Here is a 24,193-nt window from a genome sequence, read left to right as displayed (position 1 = left end):
ATCTTTTTCTTTTTCAAAAGGGGGCTCAACCGATGCCAGTCAAGTGGGGTGTGTGTGGCCCAGTTAGTGGCAACGAGGGAGACTGTGGTTGGAGTCCCCTCGCTGTGTCTCTAAAAGAACCAAGATGAACAAGTCATGGCTCTCAGAGGACTTTTCTTCCCCTGGGTCAGCCAGGGGACGGGAAAGGCACGCGTATTTTTGAGAGTGCTTCATGCAAAGCATCTTTTTCTTTTTCAAAAGGGGGCTCAACCGATGCCAGTCAAGTGGGGTGTGTGTGGCCCAGTTAGTGGCAACGAGGGAGACTGTGGTTGGAGTCCCCTCGCTGTGTCTCTAAAAGAACCAAGATGAACAAGTCATGGCTCTCAGAGGACTTTTCTTCCCCTGGGTCAGCCAGGGGACGGGAAAGGCACGCGTATTTTTGAGAGTGCTTCATGCAAAGCATCTTTTTCTTTTTCAAAAGGGGGCTCAACCGATGCCAGTCAAGTGGGGTGTGTGTGGCCCAGTTAGTGGCAACGAGGGAGACTGTGGTTGGAGTCCCCTCGCTGTGTCTCTAAAAGAACCAAGATGAACAAGTCATGGCTCTCAGAGGACTTTTCTTCCCCTGGGTCAGCCAGGGGACGGGAAAGGCACGCGTATTTTTGAGAGTGCTTCATGCAAAGCATCTTTTTCTTTTTCAAAAGGGGGCTCAACCGATGCCAGTCAAGTGGGGTGTGTGTGGCCCAGTTAGTGGCAACGAGGGAGACTGTGGTTGGAGTCCCCTCGCTGTGTCTCTAAAAGAACCAAGATGAACAAGTCATGGCTCTCAGAGGACTTTTCTTCCCCTGGGTCAGCCAGGGGACGGGAAAGGCACGCGTATTTTTGAGAGTGCTTCATGCAAAGCATCTTTTTCTTTTTCAAAAGGGGGCTCAACCGATGCCAGTCAAGTGGGGTGTGTGTGGCCCAGTTAGTGGCAACGAGGGAGACTGTGGTTGGAGTCCCCTCGCTGTGTCTCTAAAAGAACCAAGATGAACAAGTCATGGCTCTCAGAGGACTTTTCTTCCCCTGGGTCAGCCAGGGGACGGGAAAGGCACGCGTATTTTTGAGAGTGCTTCATGCAAAGCATCTTTTTCTTTTTCAAAAGGGGGCTCAACCGATGCCAGTCAAGTGGGGTGTGTGTGGCCCAGTTAGTGGCAACGAGGGAGACTGTGGTTGGAGTCCCCTCGCTGTGTCTCTAAAAGAACCAAGATGAACAAGTCATGGCTCTCAGAGGACTTTTCTTCCCCTGGGTCAGCCAGGGGACGGGAAAGGCACGCGTATTTTTGAGAGTGCTTCATGCAAAGCATCTTTTTCTTTTTCAAAAGGGGGCTCAACCGATGCCAGTCAAGTGGGGTGTGTGTGGCCCAGTTAGTGGCAACGAGGGAGACTGTGGTTGGAGTCCCCTCGCTGTGTCTCTAAAAGAACCAAGATGAACAAGTCATGGCTCTCAGAGGACTTTTCTTCCCCTGGGTCAGCCAGGGACGGGAAAGGCACGCGTATTTTTGAGAGTGCTTCATGCAAAGCATCTTTTTCTTTTTCAAAAGGGGGCTCAACCGATGCCAGTCAAGTGGGGTGTGTGTGGCCCAGTTAGTGGCAACGAGGGAGACTGTGGTTGGAGTCCCCTCGCTGTGTCTCTAAAAGAACCAAGATGAACAAGTCATGGCTCTCAGAGGACTTTTCTTCCCCTGGGTCAGCCAGGGGACGGGAAAGGCACGCGTATTTTTGAGAGTGCTTCATGCAAAGCATCTTTTTCTTTTTCAAAAGGGGGCTCAACCGATGCCAGTCAAGTGGGGTGTGTGTGGCCCAGTTAGTGGCAACGAGGGAGACTGTGGTTGGAGTCCCCTCGCTGTGTCTCTAAAAGAACCAAGATGAACAAGTCATGGCTCTCAGAGGACTTTTCTTCCCCTGGGTCAGCCAGGGGACGGGAAAGGCACGCGTATTTTTGAGAGTGCTTCATGCAAAGCATCTTTTTCTTTTTCAAAAGGGGGCTCAACCGATGCCAGTCAAGTGGGGTGTGTGTGGCCCAGTTAGTGGCAACGAGGGAGACTGTGGTTGGAGTCCCCTCGCTGTGTTTTACATGCTTTTAGAAGGGCATGAAATGGCTTGGAGGTTGACTTTCATCATATGCAAACTGTTGGCTACCAAAATGCTGCCTTTCCAACAACTGTGGTTATAGGCAATGAGGAACATACTGATGAAGATGAGACGCAGATACCCGATTGGGATGACAACTTAAATATTCGGTCAGGGCAAGAAGAAACTCGGTCTGAGGGGTAGGGGAGTGCAAACACAACAATTGATGATTAAGTTCTAGATCACACCTACTGTCAACCCACAGTCAGACACTCGAGGAGGTCAACAGAGGCGGTGGAGGAGGATGCAACCGACGTCGAAGTAACCTGGCGCCTTCCTGGACACAGTCGGAGCACTGGTAGCACGTCTACAACTGCATCCTCAGCCACCACTCTGCCTCTGAGCATTATTCGGGGTGGATCAACAGGTCGCATGGCCTCTAAGCCTTGCCTAGCCAGGTCCTTTTTTGACATAGAAAAAGATCGCCCAAATTATGTGATCTGTAAAATTTGTCATGGTTCTCTTAGTAGAGGTCAAAACCTCAGCAGTTTGACAACTTCTTCCATGAATCGTCACATGAATAAATATCATATGGCCCGATGGGAAGCTCACCGTGCTGCAATGCGGCCTAGCGGAGCGAACCATCCACCGCCTGCCCCTTCCAGTGCATCCGCGCGCTCGTCATCTTCTAGGACTGTGGGGACAGCTGTCACACCTGTTTTTCCACCCACAACTTCCACCACTGTAACCGCAACAGGCAGTTTGCTTGGTAGGTCGTCAGTTGGTTTGGAAGGGGAAACAAGTGAGTGTGTACAGCTCTCTCAGACATCGATAGCACCAACTTTGGATGAAGGCAACATCATGTCTCCGCCTGCACTTTCCTCACAAAGCTGCATTTTTCCAGGGACACCCGACTCAACACCGTCTACACACAGCAGCCAGATCTCTGTCCCTCAGATGTGGTCAAATAAAAGGCCACTTCCTGCGACCCATGACAAAGCGAAGAGGTTGACTCTATCCCTCTGTAAGCTGTTGACTACAGAAATGCTGCCTTTCCGCCTAGTGGACACACAGGATTTTAGAGACCTTATGTCTGTCGCTGTGCCCCAGTACCAGATGCCTAGTCGCCACTACTTCTCTAAGAAAGGTGTGCCCGCGCTACACCAGCATGTCGCACACAACATCACCGCTTCCTTGAGAAACTCTGTGTGTGAACGGGTGCATTTCACCACCGATACTTGGACCAGTAAGCATGGACAGGGACGTTACATGTCGCTGACTGGCCACTGGGTAACTATGGTGATAGATGGTGAAGGGTCTGCTGCACAAGTCTTGCCGTCCCCACGACTTGTGTGTCAATCCTCTGTCTGTCCAAGTTCCGCCACTGCTTCTGCATCCTCCACCTCATCTGGGTCCTCCACCTCCGCCCCAAGCCTGCCTGGTCAGGCCACCAGCGTTCTCACTGCGCAGAAGGAATCACGCACCCCTCATTACTATGCTGGTAGCAGAGCGCAACGGCATCAGGCGGTCTTTAGCTTGACATGTCTTTGAAATAGGAGTCACACAGCGACTGAGTTGTGGGCAGCTCTGGAGACTGATTTTGATAAATGGTTGTCTCCACTCAACCTGCAGCCTGGTAAGGCCGTGTGCGACAATGCTGCAAACCTGGGTGCGGCCCTTCGCCTGGGCAAGGTGACACACGTGCCTTGTATGGCTCACGTGTTTAACCTTGTTGTCCAGCAATTTTTAACACACTATCCCGGCCTAGATGGCCTTCTGACCAGGGCACGGAAACTGTCTGCAGTGCTCACTTCCGCCGTTCAACCGCCGCACCTGAGCGACTTGCATCGCTCCAGAAGTCTTTCGGCCTGCCGGTTCATCGCCTGAAATGCGATGTGGCGACACGCTGGAATTCAACTCTCCACATGTTACAGCGACTGTGGCAGCACCGGCGAGCCCTGGTGCAATACGTCATGATGTATAGCCTGGGCCAACGAGATGCAGAAGTGGGGCAGATCACCCTGATGGAGTGATCTCAGATCAAGGACCTATGCACCCTTCTGCACAGTTTCGACATGGCGACGAATATGTTTAGCGCTGACAATGCCATTATCAGCATGACGATTACAGTCATTTACATGCTGGAGCACACGCTAAACACTATTCGTAGTCAGGGGGTGGGACAACAGGAAGGGGAGGAACTACAGGAGGATTCATATGCGCAAGACACAACAACATCACCAAGGTCCAGACGTTCATCATCACCAACGCGGCAGGCATGGGACCATGGGGGACAGGGATCAACAAGGGCGCATGGTAGGAGGTGAGATGTTGAGGAAGGTGCAGGAGGACATGAAGATATGGAGGACGAACTGTCCATGGACATGGAAGACTCAGCAGATGAGGGGGACCTTGGTCAAATTTCAGTTGAAAGAGGTTGGGGGGAGATGACAGAGGAAGAAAGAACGGTTAGCACCTCTATGCCACAAACACAGCGTGGACTTGGTGCGCATGGCTGCGCAAGACACATGAGTGCCTTCTTGTTGCACTACCTCCAACATGACCCTCGTATTGTCAAAATTAGAAGTGATGATGACTACTGGCTTGCCACACTATTAGATCCCCGGGACAAGTCCAAATTTTGTGACATAATTCCACCCATAGAAAGGGACGCACGTATGCAGGAGTATCAGCAGAAGCTGTTACTCGATCTTAGCTCGGCTTTTCCACCAAACAACCGTGCAGGTGAAGGGAGTGATTCTCCCAGTTGTAACTTGACAAACATGGGACGGCCTCGTCATCTTCAACAGTCTACCCGTACCAGTAGGACCGTATCTGGTGCTGGTAACAGCAATTTTATGGAATCTTTTCATAATTTTTTTAGACCCTCCTTTGCAAGGCCACCAGAGACAACAAGTCTGACACATAGTCAACGGATGGAGAGGATGATACAGGAGTATCTCCAAATGAACATCGATGCAATGACTTTGCAAATGGAGCCTTGCTCCTTTTGTGCTTCAAATCTAGAAAAATGTCAAGAGCTCTCCAGTTACGCCTCGAAGATTTTGTCGTGTCCAGCTGCCAGCGTTGTCTCTGAACGTGTCTTCAGTGCTGCTGGGTGTGTGCTGACAGATAAGCGCACGCGTCTGTCCAGTGACAATGTGGACAGACTGACGTTCATCAAAATGAACAAGTCATGGATCCAGAAGGAATTTACTACCCCTGTGTCATCCTGGGGAGAGTAAATGCTTGTGGATTTGGAATGTGCTTGATGCAAATCAAAACATCCTGTTTGCAACTAGGGCACAAGTGCTGCCACTGATAAGGTGTCTGTGTGGGGCCCAATTTTTGGAAAAAAAGGGAGACTCCGCTTGGAGTAACCCTTGCTTGCTGTGTTTTTTAAAAATGATACAAGATGAACAGATCTGAAGGCAAGATGAAGCCAACATCATGTCTCCGCCTGCACTTTTCTCACAAACCTGCATTTTTCCAGGGACACCCTACTCAACACCGTCTACAGACAGCAGCCAGATCTCTGTCCCTCAGATGTGGTCAAATAAAAGGCCACTTACTGCGACCCATGACAAAGCTAAGTGGTTGACTCTATCCCTCTGTAAGCTGTTGGCTACCGAAATGCTGCCTTTACGCGTAGTGGACACACAGGATTTTACAGACCTTATGTCTGTCGCTGTGCCCCAGTACCAGATGCCCAATCACCACTGCTTCTCCAAGAAAAGCATGCCCGCGCTACACCGGCATGTCGCACACAACATCACCACTTCCTTGAGAAAATCTGTGTGCGACAGGGTGCATTTCAACACAGATACTTGGACCAGTAAGCATAGACAGGGTCATTACATGTCACTGACTGGGCACTGGCAAACTATGGTCAGAGATGGAGAAGGGTCTGCTGTACAAGTCTTGCCGTCCCCACGAGTTGTTTCAATCCTTGTTCTGTATGTAGAAGTTAATACACTGCTTCTGCCTCTTCAACCTCGTGTGGGTCCTCTACCTTTGCGCAAACCCTGTGTGGTCAGGCCACCCTTCCTTGCAACTGCGCACAAGGACTACCACACACCTCCTTACTATGCTGGCAGCAGAGCTCAATGCCATCAGGCGGTCAAAGTTTTACTTTGAAATGTATGGGAAATGTGAGTCACACCGCTATTACAGAGAATAGTAGTCAGGCAGGGTCAAAACATTAATTGAGGAACAGGAACAGAATGGGACGGCCAGGACTTAATCAGAAAACAAGCAGAGGTGAAATGCGTATCGGCCAACAAGGTACATAAACAGCAAGCAGGAAAAGTAGTCAGGTAACAAGCACACAAAATCATAAAACTGAACTGGGGGTAAAATTAACCAGAGGTTCATAGCTATGTCTGGCAGTGGTCTGCAGACAGGATGGGCATAAAAAAGGGTGTGGTGTCTTCCCATTGGTTGTAGCTGAATGATGGTATTTCATCTGTGAGATACCCACCAGCTACATTCAGCCAGAGATTCTGCATCTGTCAAGGTAATGCAGCCCAGTGGGTGAGCATAACCTGCGTCCACCTGCGCCGCTGGCATCGACTACTCTCCCATCATCAGCACTATTCATGAAAGGAACACGTTGTCACCTGGCGACCGGAGTACAAATTGACGGAGCGGACTCCGTTGGTGACTTAACAGCCGTGTGCGGCAATGATGCAAACCTGGCTGCGGGCCATCCTCAGGGCAATGTGACACACGTGCCTTTTATGGCTCACGTGTTGATCCGAATTCTCCAGCAATTTTTAAAACACCATCACGGCCTACATGGCCTTGTGCAGCGGGCACGCTCGCTATGTGCTCACTTCCATCGTGCGCACACAGCAGCTCAACAACTTTCATCACTCCGGAAGTCTTAGGGTCTGGCAGTTAAACGCCGGAAATGCGATGTTCCGACACGCAGGAATTGGAATCTGCACATGTTGCAGCGTGTGTGGCAGCACCGCAGAGCCCTGCTGAAATACGGTAAGACATATAGCCTGGGATAAGTTGATCCAGAGGTGGTGCAGATCACGCTGCTGGAGTGGTGTCAGATCAAGGACCTATGCACCCTGCTACACAGTTTTGAAATGTCGACGAAGATGTTTAGCACTGGCAATGTCATTCTCAGCGTGACAATTCTGGTCATCTACATGATGGAGCACACTGTAATTATTATTCGGAGTCAGGTGTTGGGACAAGAGGAAGGGGAGGAAGTACAGGAGGAGTCATATGCGGAAGGGATAACAAGATCTACGAGGTCCAGATGGTCAGCGGCACCTATGCGGCAGTCATGGTGAGGGAGAGGGATTAACAAGGGCGCATAGTATCAGCAAAAAGTGTTGATGAAAGTGCAGGAGCCCATGAAGAAATGGAGGACGAACTGGCGATGGGCATGGAAGACTCAGCAGATGAGTGAGAGCTTGCTCACATTTCGGTTGTGCGAGGTTGTGGGTAGAGGGCAGAGGAAGGATGCACGATTCTCACCTCTCTGCCACCAACACACCAAGGACTTGGTCCTCCTGGATGCACAAGACACATGAGCGCCTTCTTGCTGCACTACCTACATGACCCTCGGATTGTATGAATTTGAAGTAATCCTGAATACTGGGTTGCCACACTGTTAGATCCCCGGTACAAGACAAAATTTGGCGAACTAATTCCTGCCATAGAAATAGACGCACGTATACAGGAGTATCTGCAGAATGTGGTACGCAATCTTAGATCTACTTTTCCACTAAACACCAGTGCTGCACAGAGTGAATCTCAACACTTTGTCATGGATAGGAGGAAATGGTCTTTTACTTGTCCACATCGGAGGGACCGAGGGATGGCTGCTGTGCTGAGATGGCGTTGAGTACGGTGTCCCTGCACAGTTGCACTTTTGGTCATATCCCAAAATGAGTTGAAAAAGGACAGATGCTGTTGGAAAGGGGAACAGGTGTGTTGGAAAGGGGAAAAAAATTTTGGTCCGTGGATTTGGTGGTTAAACAACTGTAACATTTGCTGAAGAAACAACATCTGTTACAGTGGGACTGGCAGATTTGGATAAAGTGGTATATAATCTGTGACCGCTATATAACAAAAATTAATAAGAAAAGAAAGAGAAAGGTATATATCACCTTCAGCAGTCAGTGTCCACCGTGCTCCCAGTTGGAAAAGGAGAGGTTGGCAACTTGAAGGTTTGGTGGAGGATACAGAGCTGTGTGGCTATGAAACTAATAGTAGCCTGAACCGAGTTAGACGCCATTCGGATCTGGAGACTGTGAGCCCTGTTAGCGTCACAGGGTCCACATGCCCACCCAGCCCAGGAACTCCCTGTTAACAACACAGGGGCCATTGAGTACGCTGACCGTGTGCGTAGGGGCCACACCTGTGGACAGCAGGCGCATCAGCAGCAGCAGGCCTGTTAATGCCACTGGGCTGCACAAGCAGGACTGTTAGGACAGGAGCTGGTCTTAACCGTTCTGCGTTACCAACTGTGGTGGTGGCCTGCATCCACCACCCTATCCCTGCCTACCTCTGGCCTAAAGCCGCAATGGGTTCAACACATGGAGGTGTGCTCTTTCGGAGCATAATAGAAGACTGCGCACCTCCTTGTTGGCTCCAGCCCCTTTTATAACCTGGGTCCGCCCCAAACCAGGGTGAACCACAATGCACCTCCTGGAGACAAAAGCAGAGTGACACGTCATGAGTGGCATAACTAGCGTCCTATTTGGAAACGCAACTTCAATGATGACCTCATGGCTGCCATGACCCAAACACCTCACCAGTCATCGTCTGACCATCAATAATGCGGTGACAAGTCATAGGTGTGGGCCTCTGCAAGCCATTTGGGAGGACACCTGATGCCCTGTGGTCTATATGGGACCCCCACATCAGGGCCAGGGCCAAAGAGTTCATTACCGGACCTAGTCTCTGATGCAGGAAGTGCCTGAGCATGCTCAGTAGCATGAAATACAGTCTCTGAAAAAAGACTATCAGCTTTAGCATGGTGTCTAGGCACAAAACAGGACTTAGACCCGGCACAGAATGCAAGCACCTGTGCAAAGAGGCTTTTCACACTTAGTGTGGGAGCATGCGCTGTATCCCGAAATGAAGACTTAGCGTCAGGAATGGCACAGTCAGGCTGAGCATACTCACTAGGCGAAACACTGTAATTATGCTGCAGCTGGGGTACATCGGCACACGCATGCGCACTAGCTGCCTCTCCACACTTAGACGTGGAGGGGAAATTTGTCTTGGAGATGCTGTCTATGAACAGAAGGAAAAGCTAAAGGAAGCCTGACTTTCTATCCCTCCGAATTATGAAATGCAGCAATGAATTCCATGAGTTTGCTATAACATTAGCGTAGCTAAATGTGCATGAGGGTGTGATGTAGAGGTGCTAGAAATAGCTTGTCACCAGTGGGGCACTAATGGAATACAACAGCCAGTTCTATGATGCCACAAAATGGCAGTATTTTGTGCTATCATTATAGCTTATTAAAAACAGAGCACGAGGTTGTCATGCAGAGGTGCTGCACATAGATTTGCAGTAGTGTGAATAGACAAAAGTACAATAGCCACGTTTAGGATACAACTAGGTACACTGAGTGTTTGCTACTATAAATGGCTGAGTTTAAAAAAGTTTGAGTGTGCAATGCAGGCAGACGTGCTGCAAATAACGTTCCAATACTGTGAATTGACAAAAGTACAATAGCCACGTTTAGGATACAACTAGGTACACTGAGTGTTTGCTACTATAAATGGCTGAGTTTAAAAAAGTTTGAGTGTGCAATGCAGGCAGACGTGCTGCAAATAACGTTCCAATACTGTGAATTGACAAAAGTACAATAGCCACGTTTAGGATACAACTAGGTACAGTGAGTGTTTGCTAGTATAATGGCTGAGTTTAAAAAAGTTAGAGTGTGCAATGCAGGCAGACGTGCTGCAAATATCGTTCCAATACTGTGAATAGACAAAAGTAAAATAGCCACGTTTAGGATACAACTAGGTACACTGAGTGTTTGCTAGTATAATGGCTGAGTTTAAAAAAGTTAGAGTGTGCAATGCAGGCAGACGTGCTGCAAATAACGTTCCAATACTGTGAATAGACAAAAGTACAATAGCCACGTTTAGGATACAACTAGGTACACTGAGTGTTTGCTACTATAAATGGCTGAGTTTAAAAAAGTTTGAGTGTGCAATGCAGGCAGACGTGCTGCAAATAACGTTCCAATACTGTGAATTGACAAAAGTACAATAGCCACGTTTAGGATACAACTAGGTACAGTGAGTGTTTGCTAGTATAATGGCTGAGTTTAAAAAAGTTTGAGTGTGCAATGCAGGCAGACGTGCTGCAAATAACGTTCCAATACTGTGAATTGACAAAAGTACAATAGCCACGTTTAGGATACAACTAGGTACAGTGAGTGTTTGCTAGTATAATGGCTGAGTTTAAAAAAGTTTGAGTGTGCAATGCAGGCAGACGTGCTGCAAATAACGTTCCAATACTGTGAATTGACAAAAGTACAATAGCCACGTTTAGGATACAACTAGGTACAGTGAGTGTTTGCTAGTATAATGGCTGAGTTTAAAAAAGTTAGAGTGTGCAATGCAGGCAGACGTGCTGCAAATATCGTTCCAATACTGTGAATAGACAAAAGTAAAATAGCCACGTTTAGGATACAACTAGGTACACTGAGTGTTTGCTAGTATAATGGCTGAGTTTAAAAAAGTTAGAGTGTGCAATGCAGGCAGACGTGCTGCAAATAACGTTCCAATACTGTGAATAGACAAAAGTACAATAGCCACGTTTAGGATACAACTAGGTACACTGAGTGTTTGCTACTATAAATGGCTGAGTTTAAAAAAGTTTGAGTGTGCAATGCAGGCAGACGTGCTGCAAATAACGTTCCAATACTGTGAATTGACAAAAGTACAATAGCCACGTTTAGGATACAACTAGGTACAGTGAGTGTTTGCTAGTATAATGGCTGAGTTTAAAAAAGTTTGAGTGTGCAATGCAGGCAGACGTGCTGCAAATAACGTTCCAATACTGTGAATTGACAAAAGTACAATAGCCACGTTTAGGATACAACTAGGTACAGTGAGTGTTTGCTAGTATAATGGCTGAGTTTAAAAAAGTTTGAGTGTGCAATGCAGGCAGACGTGCTGCAAATAACGTTCCAATACTGTGAATTGACAAAAGTACAATAGCCACGTTTAGGATACAACTAGGTACAGTGAGTGTTTGCTAGTATAATGGCTGAGTTTAAAAAAGTTAGAGTGTGCAATGCAGGCAGACGTGCTGCAAATATCGTTCCAATACTGTGAATAGACAAAAGTAAAATAGCCACGTTTAGGATACAACTAGGTACACTGAGTGTTTGCTAGTATAATGGCTGAGTTTAAAAAAGTTAGAGTGTGCAATGCAGGCAGACGTGCTGCAAATAACGTTCCAATACTGTGAATAGACAAAAGTACAATAGCCACGTTTAGGATACAACTAGGTACACTGAGTGTTTGCTACTATAAATGGCTGAGTTTAAAAAAGTTTGAGTGTGCAATGCAGGCAGACGTGCTGCAAATAACGTTCCAATACTGTGAATTGACAAAAGTACAATAGCCACGTTTAGGATACAACTAGGTACAGTGAGTGTTTGCTAGTATAATGGCTGAGTTTAAAAAAGTTTGAGTGTGCAATGCAGGCAGACGTGCTGCAAATAACGTTCCAATACTGTGAATTGACAAAAGTACAATAGCCACGTTTAGGATACAACTAGGTACAGTGAGTGTTTGCTAGTATAATGGCTGAGTTTAAAAAAGTTTGAGTGTGCAATGCAGGCAGACGTGCTGCAAATAACGTTCCAATACTGTGAATTGACAAAAGTACAATAGCCACGTTTAGGATACAACTAGGTACAGTGAGTGTTTGCTAGTATAATGGCTGAGTTTAAAAAAGTTAGAGTGTGCAATGCAGGCAGACGTGCTGCAAATATCGTTCCAATACTGTGAATAGACAAAAGTAAAATAGCCACGTTTAGGATACAACTAGGTACACTGAGTGTTTGCTAGTATAATGGCTGAGTTTAAAAAAGTTAGAGTGTGCAATGCAGGCAGACGTGCTGCAAATAACGTTCCAATACTGTGAATAGACAAAAGTACAATAGCCACGTTTAGGATACAACTAGGTACACTGAGTGTTTGCTACTATAAATGGCTGAGTTTAAAAAAGTTTGAGTGTGCAATGCAGGCAGACGTGCTGCAAATAACGTTCCAATACTGTGAATTGACAAAAGTACAATAGCCACGTTTAGGATACAACTAGGTACACTGAGTGTTTGCTAGTAAAATTGCTTAGTTTAAAAAAGTTGGAGTGTGCAATGCAGGCAGATGTGCTCTGCTAATATCTTTGCACTAGTGGGACTATAGCAAAGTCCAATAGCCACGTATAGGATGCCACTAGGTACACTGAGTGTTTGCTAGTATAATGGCTTAGTTAAAATGAGTTTGAGTGTGCAATGCAGGCAGACGCGCTATGCAAATGTCTTTGCACTAGTGGGACTATAGCAAAGTCCAATAGCCACGTATAGGATGCCACTAGGTACACTGAGTGTTTGCTAGTATAATGGCTTGGTTTTAATGAGTTGGAGTGTGCAATGCAGGCAGACGCGCTCTGCAAATGTCTTTGCACTAGTGGGACTATAGCAAAGTCCAATAGCCACGTATAGGATGCCACTAGGTACACTGAGTGTTTGCTAGTATAATGGCTTGGTTAGAATGAGTTGTAGTGTGCAATGCAGGCAGATGTGCTCTGCTAATGTCTTTGCACTAGTGGGACTATAGCAAAGTCCAATAGCCACGTATAGGATGCCACTAGGTACACTGAGTGTTTGCTAGTATAATGGCTTAGTTAAAATGAGTTTGAGTGTGCAATGCAGGCAGACGCGCTATGCAAATGTCTTTGCACTAGTGGGACTATAGCAAAGTCCAATAGCCACGTATAGGATGCCACTAGGTACACTGAGTGTTTGCTAGTATAATGGCTTGGTTAGAATGAGTTGTAGTGTGCAATGCAGGCAGATGTGCTCTGCTAATGTCTTTGCACTAGTGGGACTATAGCAAAGTCCAATAGCCACGTATAGGATGCCACTAGGTACACTGAGTGTTTGCTAGTATAATGGCTTAGTTAAAATGAGTTTGAGTGTGCAATGCCGGCAGACGCGCTATGCAAATGTCTTTGCACTAGTGGGACTATAGCAAAGTCCAATAGCCACGTATAGGATGCCACTAGGTACACTGAGTGTTTGCTAGTATAATGGCTTGGTTTTAATGAGTTGGAGTGTGCAATGCAGGCAGACGCGCTCTGCAAATGTCTTTGCACTAGTGGGACTATAGCAAAGTCCAATAGCCACGTATAGGATGCCACTAGGTACACTGAGTGTTTGCTAGTATAATGGCTTGGTTAGAATGAGTTGTAGTGTGCAATGCAGGCAGACGCGCTCTGCAAATGTCTTTGCACTAGTGGGACTATAGCAAAGTCCAATAGCCACGTATAGGATGCCACTAGGTACACTGAGTGTTTGCTAGTATAATGGCTTGGTTAGAATGAGTTGTAGTGTGCAATGCAGGCAGACGCGCTCTGCAAATGTCTTTGCACTAGTGGGACTATAGCAAAGTCCAATAGCCACGTATAGGATGCCACTAGGTACACTGAGTGTTTGCTAGTATAATGGCTTAGTTATCAGTTGGAGTGTGCAGAGGACAAGAGGGTACAGTGGCAGGATTGTGGTGCTCTGGGTAGAGGAATGGAAGCCTGCCTTTCTATTCCCTCCTAATGGTGAAATGCAGGTAGGAAATCCCTGACCTGGGCTACACAGACGCTGTTGCTGTTTGCAGGACCTGTCACCTATGGCTCTCTGACCCTGCCGGTTGGAGCCCTTAAAAGGACTGCTATAAAGTGCTCTCCCTAAGCTGTCTAACGCTGTGTATGCAGCGCATACAGCTGTATCGGCTATAGGACTCAGGAAGACGGAGCTGCGACAGTGATGTCTGACACCAAAGACGCAGAAGGCAGATAATGGCGTCCGTGAAGAAAATGTCCGGTTTTATAATGCAGGGACATGTGACATGCAGATCCTATCACACATGCCGTTGCTTCTCTGGCTCAAAGTCCACTTAGCTGTGTGTGTGTCTGGGATTGGCTGACATGCTGGCCCGCCCCACAAGACGCGCGCACTTAGGGAAGGAAGACAAGAAAAAAAAAAAAAAAAAATGGCGATCGCCATTATAGAAACAGCAGTGATCTGAAGGCGCTGTTCACGCACACTATACACTGAAATGTGATAATAGTTTGATTCACAGAGTGACTTACACTATTACAGCAGAAACCAAGCTATGATTTAGCTGTTTTTTGGCTGCTAGAACCGTTCTCGAACGTTTCTAGAACTACCGAGCTTTTGCAAAAAGCTCGAGTTCTAGTTCGATCTAGAACATGCCCCAAAATCACTCGAGCCGCGAACTGGAGAACCACGAACCACGAACCGCGCTCAACTCTACCCAGGACCTTGTGCGTGTGAAGCAGACGTGATGACCACTACAATATGAAACCTTTGAAATCCTGCAAAGTAATGGCAATTAGAGACGAGTTTTGACCGCCAGGGGAAAAAAAACAAATTCGTAGCTCTGTTGGTGATGGAAGCTAAAACATCCCGTTATTCGGCAACAAAGCCAAGAACTTTATATACTGCAGGTTGATAGGGGATTATTTCAACACCAAGAACACATGGGTTTCACTGGGGATTGAATCCAGGACCTTCTGCGTGTAAAGCAGACGTGATTTCCACTACACTATGAAACCTTTGAAAGCCTGCAAAGTAATGGCAATTAGAGACGAGTTTTGACCGCCAGGGAAAAAAAAACAAACAAATTCGTAGCTCTGTTGGGGATGGAAGCCAAAACATTCCATCATTCGGCAACAAAGCCAAGCACTTCATATATTGTAGTTTATTTGAGTATTATTTCAACACCAAGAACAGATTGGTTTTACTGGGGAATGAACGCAGGACCTTCTGCGTGTTAAGCAGAGGTGATGACCAGTACTCTATGAAACCTGATGGAAAGTTACTGTGTATTGGCTAGCAGAGCAGAATTGTGACTGACGGGGCCTTTTTATTGCTGAAGGAAAGTATTTTTGGTTAATGAAACATTTTCAATTTTTATTACATATTTTACCAGTTTTATTCCTACAAAGGGATTTTGCTTAAAAGGAAGTTTACATTGAATGTGTTACTTTTTTCCACATAGTTTAGTTGTTTGCTTTTGTATTTAAAGGAACTATATATTTTGAAACAAACAGGATTTTTATAATATGGGATTATGTTTTCTGCTAAAATGGTCAATAAAAAAGAAACCCAAAATCGTAGTTCTCTTGGTGATGGAAGCCAAAATATATTATCAGTTGGCAACAAAACAAAGAATTTCATATGTTACAGGTTGATAGCAAATTACTTCAACAGCGAAAACTGCTTGTTTTTACTGGGGATTGAACCCAGGACCTTCTGCGTGTGAAGTAGACGTGATGACGACTCCACTATGAAACCTGTGAAATCCTGCAAAGTAATGGCATTTAGAGACGAGTTTTGACCGCCAGGGGAAAAAAAATAATAATTTGTAGTTCTGTTTGTGATGGAAGCCAAAACATCCCGTCATTCAACAACAAAGCCGAGAACTTCATATATTGTAGTTGGATAGCGTATTATTTCAACACTAAGAATAGATTGGTTTCACTGGGGATTGAACCCAGGACCTTCTGCGTGTTAAGCAGACGTGATGACCACTATACTATGAAACCTGACGAAAAGTTACTGTGTATTTGGCTAGCAGAGCAGAATTGTGACTGATGGGGCCTTTTTATTGCTGAAGGAAAGTATTTTTGGTTAATGAAACATTTACAATTATTATTACATATTTTACCAGTTTTATTCCTACAAAGGGATTTTGCTTAAATTGAAGTTTATATTGAATGTGTTACTTTTTTCTCCATAGTTTGGTCTTTTGCTTTTGTATTTATGGGAACTATATATTTTGAAACAAATAGGATTTTTATAATATGGGATTATGTTTTCTGCTAAAATGGTCAATAATAAAGAAACCCAAAATCGTAGTTCTCTTTGTGATGGAAGCCAAAATGTATTGTCATTTGGCAACGAAACCAAGAATTTCACATATTACAAGTCGATAGGAAATTACTTCAACACCAAAAACAGATTGGTTTCACTGGGGATTGAACCCAGGACCTTCTGCGTGTGAAGCAGACGTGATGACCACTACACTACGAAACCTTTGTAATTCTGCAAAGTAATGGCAATTAGAGACGAGTTTTGACCGCCAGGGAAAAAAAAACAAATTCGTAGCTCTGTTGGTGATGGAAGCTAAAACATCCCGTTATTCGGCAACAAAGCCAAGAACTTTATATACTGCAGGTTGATAGGGGATTATTTCAACACCAAGAACACATGGGTTTCACTGGGGATTGAATCCAGGACCTTCTGCGTGTAAAGCAGACGTGATTTCCACTACACTATGAAACCTTTGAAAGCCTGCAAAGTAATGGCAATTAGAGACGAGTTTTGACCGCCAGGGAAAAAAAAAACAAATTCGTAGCCCTGTTCGGGATGGAAGCCAAAACATCCCATCATTCGGCAACAAAGCCAAGAACTTCATATATTGTAGTTTAATTGAGTATTATTTCAACACCAAGAACAGATTGGTTTTACTGGGGATTGAACGCAGGACCTTCTGCGCGTTAAGCAGACGTGATGACCACTACTCTATGAAACCTGATGGAAAGTTACTGTGTATTGGCTAGCAGAGCAGAATTGTGACTGACGTTGCCTTTTTATTGCTGAAGAAAGTATTTTTTGTTAATGAAACATTTACAATTTTTATTACATATTTTACCAGTTTTATTCCTACAAAGGAATTTTGCTTAAAAGGAAGTTTACATTGAATGTGTTAGTTTTTTCCACATAGTTTAGTTGTTTGCTTTTGTATTTAAAGGAACTATATATTTTGAAACAAACAGGATTTTTATAATATGGGATTATGTTTTCTGCTAAAATGGTCAATAGAAAAGAAACCCAAAATCGTAGTTCTCTTTGTGATGGAAGCCAAAATGTATTGTCATTTGGCAACGAAACCAAGAATTTTACATATTACAAGTCGATAGGAAATTACTTTAACACCAAAAACAGATTGGTTTCACTGGTGATTGAACCCAGGACCTTCTGCGTGTGAAGCAGACGTGATGACCACTACACTATGAAACCTTTGAAAGCCTGCAAAGTAATGGCAATTAGAGACAAGTTTTGACCGCCAGGGGAAAAAAAACAAATTCGTAGCTCTGTTGGTGATGGAAGCTAAAACATCCCGTTATTCGGCAACAAAGCCAAGAACTTCATATATTGTAGTTTAATTGAGTATTATTTCAACACCAAGAACAGATTGGTTTTACTGGGGATTGAACGCAGGACCTTCTGCGTGTTAAGCAGACGTGATGACCACTACTCTATGAAACCTGATGGAAAGTTACTGTGTATTGGCTAGCAGAGCAGAATTGTCACTGACGGGGCCTTTTTATTGCTGAAGGAAAGTATTTTTTGTTAATGAAACATTTACAATTTTTATTACATATTTTACCAGTTTTATTCCTACAAAGGGATTTTGCTTAAAAGGAAGTTTACATTGAATATGTTACTTTTTCCACATAGTTTAGTTGTTTGCTTTTGTATTTAAAGGAACTATATATTTTGAAACAAACAGGATTTTTATAATATGGGATTATGTTTTATGCTAAAATGGTCAATAAAAAAGAAACCCAAAATCGTAGTTCTCTTGGTGATGGAAGCCAAAATATATTATCAGTTGGCAACAAAACAAAGAATTTCATATGTTACAGGTTGATAGCAAATTACTTCAACAGAAAAAATGGCCTGTTTTTACTGGGGATTGAACCCAGGACCTTCTGCGTGTGAAGTAGATGTGATGACGACTACACTATGAAACCTGTGAAATCCTGCAAAGTAATGGAATTTAGAGACGAGTTTTGACCGCCAGGGGAAAAAAAATAATAATTTGTAGTTCTGTTTGTGATGGAAGCCAAAACATACCGTCATTCGGCAACAAAGCCGAGAACTTCATATATTGGAGTTGGATAGCGCATTATTTCAACACTAAGAACAGATTGGTTTCACTGGGGATTGAACCCAGGACCTTCTGCGTGTTAAGCAGAAATGATGACCACTACACTATGAAACCTGGCGAAAAGTTACTGTGTATTAGCTAGCAGAGCAGAATTGTGACTGACGGGGCCTTTTTATTGCTGAAGGAAAGTATTTTTGGTTAATGAAACATTTACAATTATTATTACATATTTTACCAGTTTTATTCCTACAAAGGGATTTTGCTTAAATTGAAGTTTATATTGAATGTGTTACTTTTTTCTCCATAGTTTGGTCTTTTGCTTTTGTATTTATGGGAACTACATATTTTGAAACAAGTAGGATTTTTATAATATGGGATTATGTTTTCTGCTAAAATGGTCAATAAAAAAGAAACCCAAAATCGTAGTTCTCTTTGTGATGACCGCCAGGGAAAAAAAAAACTAATTCGTTGCTCTGTTGGGGATGGAAGCCAAAACATTCCATCCTTCGGCAACAAAGCCAAGAACTTCATATATTGTAGTTTAATTGAGTATTATTTCTACACCAAGAACAGATTGGTATTACTGGGGATTGAACGAAGGACCTTCTGCGTGTTAAGCAGACGTGATGACCACTACTCTATGAAACCTGATGGAAAGTTACTGTGTATTGGCTAGCAGAGCAGAATTGTGACTGACGGGGCCTTTTTATTGCTGAAGGAAAGTATTTTTGGTTAATGAAACATTTACAATTTTTATTACATATTTTACCAGTTTTATTCCTACAAAGGGATTTTGCTTAAAAGGAAGTTTACATTGAATGGGTTACTTTTTTCCACATAGTTTAGTTGTTTGCTTTTGTATTTAAAGGAACTATATATTTGAAACAAACAGAATTTTTATAATATGGGATTATGTTTTCTGCTAAAATGGTCAACAAAAAAGAAACCCAAAATCGTAGTTCTCTTGGTGATGGAAGTCAAAATATATTATTATCAGTTGGCAACAAAAGAAAGAATTTCATATGTTACAGGTTGATAGCAAATTACTTCCCATCATTCGGCAACAAAGCCAAGAACTTCATATATTGTAGTTTAATTGAGTATTATTTCAACACCAAGAACAGATTGGTTTTACTGGGGATTGAACGCAGGACCGTCTGCGCGTTAAGCAGACGCGATGACCACTACTCTATGAAACCTGATGGAAAGTTACTGTGTATTGGCTAGCAGAGCAGAATTGTGACTGACGGGGCCTTTTTATTGCTGAAGGAAAGTATTTTTGGTTAATGAAACATTTACAATTTTTATTACATATTTTACCAGTTTTATTCCTACAAAGGGATTTTGCTTAAAAGGAAGTTTACATTGAATGTGTTACTTTTTTCCACATAGTTTAGTTGTTTGCTTTTGTATTTAAAGGAACTATATATTTTGAAACAAACAGGATTTATATAATATGGGATTATGTTTTCTGCTAAAATGGTCAATAAAAAAGAAACCCAAAATCGTAGCTCTCTTGGTGAGGGAAGCCAAAATATATTATCAGTTGGCAACAAAACCAAGAAGTTCATATATAACAGGTTGATAGCAAATTACTTCAACAGCGAAAACGGCTTGTTTTTACTGGGGATTGAACCCAGAACCTTCTGCAGGTGAAGTAGACGTGACGACCACTCCACTATGAAACCTGTGAAATCCTTCAAAGTAATGGCATTTAGAGACGAGTTTTGACAGCCAGGGGAAAAAAAAAAAATAATTTGTAGTTCTGTTTGTGATGGAAGCCAAAACATACCGTCATTCGGCAACAATGCCGAAAACTTCATATATTGTAGTTGGATAGCGTATTATTTCAACACTAAGAACAGATTGGTTTCACTGGGGATTGAACCCAGGACCTTCTGCGTGTTAAGCAGACGTGATGACCACTACATTATGAAACCTGACAAAAAGTTACTGTGTATTGGCTAGCAGAGCAGAATTGTGACTGACGGGGCCTTTTTATTGCTGAAGGAAAGTATTTTTGGTTAATGAAACATTTACAATTATTACATATTTTACCAGTTTTATTCCTAGAAAGGGATTTTGCTTAAATTGAAGTTTATATTGAATGTGTTACTTTTTTCTCCATAGTTTGGTCTTTTGCTTTTGTATTTATGGGAACTATATATTTTGAAACAAATAGGATTTTTATAATATGGGATTATGTTTTCTGCTAAAATGGTCAATAAAAAAGAAACCCAAAATCGTAGTTCTCTTTGTGATGGAAGCCAAAATGTATTGTCATTTGGCAACGAAACCAAGAATTTCACATATTACAAGTTGATAGGAAATTACTTCAACACCAAAAACAGATTGGTTTCACTGGGGATTGAACCCAGGACCTTCTGCGTGTGAAGCAGACTTGATGACCTCTACACTATGAAACCTTTAAAATCCTGCAAAGTAATGGCAATTAGAGACGAGTTTTGACCGCCAGGGGAAAAAAAACAAATTCGTAGCTCTGTTGGTGATGGAAGCTAAAACATCCCGTTATTCGGCAACAAAGCCAAGAACTTTATATACTGCAGGTTGATAGGGGATTATTTCAACACCAAGAACACATGGGTTTCACTGGGGATTGAACCCAGGACCTTCTGCGTGTAAAGCAGACGTGATTTCCACTACACTATGAAACCTTTGAAAGCCTGCAAAGTAATGGCAATTAGAGACGAGTTTTGACCGCCAGGGAAAAAAAAAAAAACAAATTCGTAGCTTTTTGGGGATGGAAGCCAAAACATCCCATCATTCGTCAACAAAGCCAAGAACTTCATATATTGTAGTTTAATTGAGTATTATTTCAACACCAAGAACAGATCGGTTTTACTGGGGATTGAACGTAGGACCTTCTGCGTGTTAAGCAGACATGATGACCACTACTCTATGAAACCTGATGGAAAGTTACTGTGTATTGGCTAGCAGAGCAGAATTGTGACTGACGGGGACTTTTTATTGCTGAAGGAAAGTATTTTTGGTTAATGTAACATTTACAATTTTTTTACATATTTTACCAGTTTTATTCCTACAAAGGGATATTGCTTAAAAGGAAGTTTACATTGGATGTGTTAGTTTTTTCCACATAGTTTAGTTGTTTGCTTTTGTATTTAAAGGAACTATATATTTGAAACAAACAGAATTTTTATAATATGGGATTATGTTTTCTGCTAAAATGGTCAACAAAAAAGAAACCCAAAATCGTAGTTCTCTTTGTGATGGAAGCCAAAATGTATTGTCATTTGGCAACGAAACCAAGAATTTTACATATTACAAGTCGATAGGAAATTACTTTAACACCAAAAACAGATTGGTTTCACTGGTGATTGAACCCAGGACCTTCTGCGTGTGAAGCAGACGTGATGACCACTACACTATAAAAGCTTTGAAAGCCTGCAAAGTAATGGCAATTAGAGACAAGTTTTGACCGCCAGGGGAAAAAAAACAAATTCGTAGCTCTGTTGGTGATGGAAGCTAAAACATCCCGTTATTCGGCAACAAAGCCAAGAACTTCATATATTGTAGTTTAATTGAGTATTATTTCAACACCAAGAACAGATTGGTTTTACTGGGGATTGAACGCAGGACCTTCTGCGTGTTAAGCAGACGTGATGACCACTACTCTATGAAACCTGATGGAAAGTTACTGTGTATTGGCTAGCAGAGCAGAATTGTCACTGACGGGGCCTTTTTATTGCTGAAGGAAAGTATTTTTTGTTAATGAAACATTTACAATTTTTATTACATATTTTACCAGTTTTATTCCTACAAAGGGATTTTGCTTTAATTGAAGTTTATATTGAATGTGTTACTTTTTTCTCCATAGTTTGGTCTTTTGCTTTTGTATTTATGGGAACTATATATTTTGAAACAAATAGGATTTTTATAATATGGGATTATGTTTTCTGCTAAAATGGTCAATAAAAAAGAAACCCAAAATCGTAGTTCTCTTTGTGATGGAAGCCAAAATGTATTGTCATTTGGCAATGAAACCAAGAATTTCACACATTACAAGTCGATAGGAAATTACTTCAACACCAAAAACAGATTGGTTTCACTGGGGATTGAACCCAGGACCTTGTGCGTGTGAAGCAGACGTGATGACCACTACAATATGAAACCTTTGAAATCCTGCAAAGTAATGGCAATTAGAGACGAGTTTTGACCGCCAGGGGAAAAAAAACAAATTCGTAGCTCTGTTGGTGATGGAAGCTAAAACATCCCGTTATTCGGCAACAAAGCCAAGAACTTTATATACTGCAGGTTGATAGGGGATTATTTCAACACCAAGAACACATGGGTTTCACTGGGGATTGAATCCAGGACCTTCTGCGTGTAAAGCAGACGTGATTTCCACTACACTATGAAACCTTTGAAAGCCTGCAAAGTAATGGCAATTAGAGACGAGTTTTGACCGCCAGGGAAAAAAAAACAAACAAATTCGTAGCTCTGTTGGGGATGGAAGCCAAAACATTCCATCATTCGGCAACAAAGCCAAGCACTTCATATATTGTAGTTTATTTGAGTATTATTTCAACACCAAGAACAGATTCGTTTTACTGGGGAATGAACGCAGGACCTTCTGCGTGTTAAGCAGAGGTGATGACCAGTACTCTATGAAATCTGATGGAAAGTTGCTGTGTATTGGCTAGCAGAGCAGAATTGTGACTGACGGGGCCTTTTTATTGCTGAAGGAAAGTATTTTTGGTTAATGAAACATTTTCAATTTTTATTACATATTTTACCAGTTTTATTCCTACAAAGGGATTTTGCTTAAAAGGAAGTTTACATTGAATGTGTTACTTTTTTCCACATAGTTTAGTTGTTTGCTTTTGTATTTAAAGGAACTATATATTTTGAAACAAACAGGATTTTTATAATATGGGATTATGTTTTCTGCTAAAATGGTCAATAAAAAAGAAACCCAAATTCGTAGTTCTCTTGGTGATGGAAGTTAAAATATATTATCAGTTGGCAACAAAACAAAGAATTTCATATGTTACAGGTTGATAGCAAATTACTTCACCAGCGAAAACGGCTTGTTTTTACTGGGGATTGAACCCAGGACCTTCTGCATGTGAAGTAGACGTGATGACGACTTCACTATGAAACCTGTGAAATCCTGCAAAGTAATGGCATTTAGAGACGAGTTTTGACCGCCAGGGGAAAAAAAAAATAAAAATTTGTAGTTCTGTTTGTGATGGAAGCCAAAACATCCCGTCATTCGGCAACAAAGCCGAGAACTTCATATATTGGAGTTGGATAATGTACTATTTCAACACTAAGAACAGATTGGTTTCACTGGGGATTGAACCCAGGACCTTCTGCGTGTTAAGCAGAAATGATGACCACTACACTATGAAACCTGACGAAAAGTTACTGTGTATTGGCTAGCAGAGCAGAATTGTGACAGACGGGGCCTTTTTATTGCTGAAGGAAAGTATTTTTGGTTAATGAAACATTTACAATTATTATTACATATTTTACCAGTTTTCTTCCTACAAAGGGATTTTGCTTAAATTGAAGTTTATATTGAATGTGTTACTTTTTTCTCCATAGTTTTTTTTTTCTTTTGTATTTTTGGGAACTATATATTTTGAAACAAATAGGATTTTTATAATATGGGATTATGTTTTCTGCTAAAATGGTCAATAAAAAAGAAACCCAAAATCGTAGTTCTCTTTGTGATGTAAGCCAAAATGTATTGTCATTTGGCAACGAAACCAAGAATTTCACATATTACAAGTCGATAGGAAATTACTTCAACACCAAAAACAGATTGGTTTCACTAAGGATTGAACCCAGGACCTTCTGCGTGTTAAGCAGACGTGATGACCACTACACTATGAAACCTGACAATATGTTACTGTGTATTGGC

General features: G+C 42.8%; 5 non-coding genes across 5 annotated transcripts; all 5 read right to left on the bottom strand.

Annotated features, from left to right (window-relative positions):
* Positions 1-15,861: 15,861 nt before the first annotated feature.
* TRNAV-AAC (transfer RNA valine (anticodon AAC)) lies at positions 15,862-15,934 on the bottom strand. Its single transcript has one exon. It is a non-coding gene; the product is annotated as a tRNA-Val (tRNA).
* Positions 15,935-16,351: 417 nt separating this feature from the next.
* TRNAV-CAC (transfer RNA valine (anticodon CAC)) lies at positions 16,352-16,424 on the bottom strand. Its single transcript has one exon. It is a non-coding gene; the product is annotated as a tRNA-Val (tRNA).
* A 1,902-nt stretch (positions 16,425-18,326) lies between these two features.
* TRNAV-AAC (transfer RNA valine (anticodon AAC)) lies at positions 18,327-18,399 on the bottom strand. The gene has a single exon. It is a non-coding gene; the product is annotated as a tRNA-Val (tRNA).
* Positions 18,400-20,887: 2,488 nt separating this feature from the next.
* TRNAV-UAC (transfer RNA valine (anticodon UAC)) lies at positions 20,888-20,960 on the bottom strand. Its single transcript has one exon. It is a non-coding gene; the product is annotated as a tRNA-Val (tRNA).
* Positions 20,961-23,608: 2,648 nt separating this feature from the next.
* TRNAV-AAC (transfer RNA valine (anticodon AAC)) lies at positions 23,609-23,681 on the bottom strand. Its single transcript has one exon. It is a non-coding gene; the product is annotated as a tRNA-Val (tRNA).
* Positions 23,682-24,193: the final 512 nt, after the last annotated feature.

This window comes from Anomaloglossus baeobatrachus, chromosome 2 (assembly GCF_048569485.1).
Source record: "Anomaloglossus baeobatrachus isolate aAnoBae1 chromosome 2, aAnoBae1.hap1, whole genome shotgun sequence".
Lineage (NCBI taxonomy): Eukaryota > Metazoa > Chordata > Amphibia > Anura > Aromobatidae > Anomaloglossus > Anomaloglossus baeobatrachus.
Note: the sequence above shows the minus strand (reverse complement) of the source record. Positions and strands in the feature narration are given on the sequence as shown.